The sequence below is a fragment of the Rhinatrema bivittatum genome, chromosome 18 (genome assembly GCF_901001135.1).
Source record: "Rhinatrema bivittatum chromosome 18, aRhiBiv1.1, whole genome shotgun sequence".
NCBI lineage: Eukaryota > Metazoa > Chordata > Amphibia > Gymnophiona > Rhinatrematidae > Rhinatrema > Rhinatrema bivittatum.
This window is the reverse complement of record NC_042632.1, coordinates 16,534,854-16,537,636: the sequence shown is the minus strand read 5'-3', so window position 1 is coordinate 16,537,636 and position 2,783 is coordinate 16,534,854. Positions and strand designations below refer to the sequence as shown.

The 2,783-nt window shown below is 36.7% G+C and overlaps 1 long non-coding RNA gene across 1 annotated transcript; it reads right to left on the bottom strand.

Annotated features, from left to right (window-relative positions):
* Positions 1–1,677: 1,677 nt before the first annotated feature.
* On the bottom strand, positions 1,678–2,415 carry LOC115079739. Its single transcript, XR_003853361.1, has 3 exons — positions 2,325–2,415; positions 2,084–2,203; positions 1,678–1,970 (listed from the first exon to the last, which is right to left on the bottom strand). It is a non-coding gene; the product is annotated as an uncharacterized LOC115079739 (long non-coding RNA).
* Positions 2,416–2,783: the final 368 nt, after the last annotated feature.

Here is a 2,783-nt window from a genome sequence, read left to right as displayed (position 1 = left end):
ACTCCTCCTTCCACAAACTATGCTTAGTCCATCACCTTAAACCCCTTCTTGAACCCCCCGACTTTAGGACTGTCCTCCAATCCCTAATATTCTCTAGCACAGACTACTGCAATTCCCTCCTGACAGATTTACCTTTATACGCGACCTGTCCCCTACAGATCATTCAAAATTCAGCAGCAAGACTCCTTATGGACACTCTGATGCGTGCTTACATATTTCCTGTTCTCAAATCCCTACATTGGCTCTCAATCCAATTCTGGGTACAATACAAGCTTGCCATGATTATACACTCCTCAATTCATAACTTGCACTCGCCGTGATTTCCTCTATAATAAAAATCCATACCCTCTCCCGGCATGTCAGATCATCCAATCTCATGCTTTTAGATGTCTCAACCCCTAGGCTTATTTACTTTATTTATTTAAAAACTTTTCTATACCGTCATTTAGTGATATACCATCACAACGGTTTACAAATAGACACATAAATAAGTTCAAAATGGATTTTACTTTAACAGAGGGTGCTGCAGTTGTTCAGATACATGATTCAATATTATAAGCTATATGTAAAGTGTATTAAAATTCTCTTTATGAGCTAACCATAGATGCGGTATACTGTAATTCTTTAACTTAATAATTAAGTGTGATAAAATAAAAATAAAAACACATATGTTCTTAGGTGACTTTTGCCTGTGTGTATAAGTCCTTTTCTTGTTTCTTAGTACCACCTATTTCCCATTTTCACTTTGAAAAGCCTTTTTGAAAAGCTATGTTTTTAAGCTTGTTTTGAAAAGTTTTTGATCCCTCATTAGTCTTATTTCGGGTGGCATTGAGTTCCATAATATAGGGCCAGCTAATGACAGTGCTCTCTCCCTTACTTGTGTCAGTTTAGCTGTCTTTACAGAGGGTATGGTTAGTAAGGCTTTATTTGCTGATCTGAGATTTCTTTGGGGAACATGTAGTCTTAATACAGTGTTTAACCTTATACACCTCGAGGAAACCAGAGAACGCACCTTCTTCTCTGTAGGACCTCTCCTTTGGAACACCCTACCCAAAGAACTAAGATGCCTCCAAAACAGAACTCTCTTTAAAAAAAATCCCTCAAAACCTTTCTTTTCAAAAAAGTTTTTTCAAGCTTAAATGATGATAGTCTATTCCCAACATGTTCCCCCTTAGGGGAGGCCACCTAGGGCCAGAATCAAGGACAGAACTCAGCTTTGTCGAATGTATGAACTTTCCCCCAGACATTTTAGTTCTATCCTCCCCCTCCCCTCGATGATCATGTATTATTGTACTGACCTATTCCTGGATAATGTATAGTAATGTCTGTTTTCCCTTTTATTTCTGTTTATTATGCTCTTATTGTTCCCCGCTCCGAATGTAGGAAGGGCGGGTAATAAATGTCTTTAAATAAATAAATACATAAACAGGTACATTAAAATAGTGCAGTGCCTCCGTCTATATCGAAGATAAAGTATACAATCAGAGGTCCTATACGCAATACTATATTCTACAAATAAATCTTTTTTATTAAACACATTCAATATGAATCATCCTCCTCTAATACATAGGAACTCCTAGCTAGACAATAATTATTAAAAACCACTCACTCATTCGTTACCCCCAATCATACTTTCCACACACATACCATTCTCTAACTTATAAAATAATACCCCAACATGATTAATGTATCAACAAATATCTTATGAGCATTTCACATAATATACATCGCACTCCCTCTCAGTATATAACAGATAGAATATTATATGTCTATTTATATGTTCAATCACCCGACGAAGATCTCGTTTCGTCCGCCGTAGCAGACTTCCTCAGGGATGTATTCATAAACTCATAAATTGATCACGTTGAAGTTGGTTATTGCACCTCCCGATCACCATACTTATAATAATCACCCTAATTCTTCTTATGACCCTACTCCTTAAAGTGCCTTCCCACGTCTAGCAGGAACTCCTAAAACAGTACACAAGTAAAACATTTTTGTCAATTCAAACAGCATCACGTTTTATAACCTTAACTTTTTTTGAGTCAGTTAAATCCCCCTCCATACCAAAATGTTAACTGACCACATCTAATAACGATGTAACCAAGTAAACTCCTTTCACTTCTATCTCCTTATGTTCTGTTAAAGCAGTTAGCATTCGCGGTGCTGCCCGTCTTCTTTACATGTGTCTTCCCTTCATTTCCTGAAATCATATAGTACCATAATACATATTATATATATCCCTCTACCACAAATGTCTTATTAAACTACCACTATCCTCCTTTATCAAAAATCAACTCTTAAACCTCTTTAGACTCACATACCTTTTTCTTACACCAACGAACAAACCTTCTTTTTCTATGCCTTTTTCATAGTTCTTACAACCAACATGCTGTCTTCTTCCGTATCGGCACGCTATGCTCAAACGTTCTGCTACCAGGAAGTAGCAGCGTCCTTTTAAAATGTCACTCTACCAATCAAAGCCGTGCACCACGAATGCATATTGAATGTCTAAAACTTTATTCAAAATATAAACATTACATCCACTCCCTACATCCGTGAAACATCTCTCTATAGTATAGCAGGAGCTAGCGATATCTAAACCAATTCTGCATCTATCAAGCTAGATCTATCAAAGCAATTCAAAAAATATCCTCAGTTATCTTCACAAATCCTATTCTCTAGATATCACCTATCAAAGAATATCCTCAAGTGTCTGTTCTCTAGATGCAACATGTCATCGAAAACCTGTCTATTTCTCCTGTGCTTACCTAAAATTATTT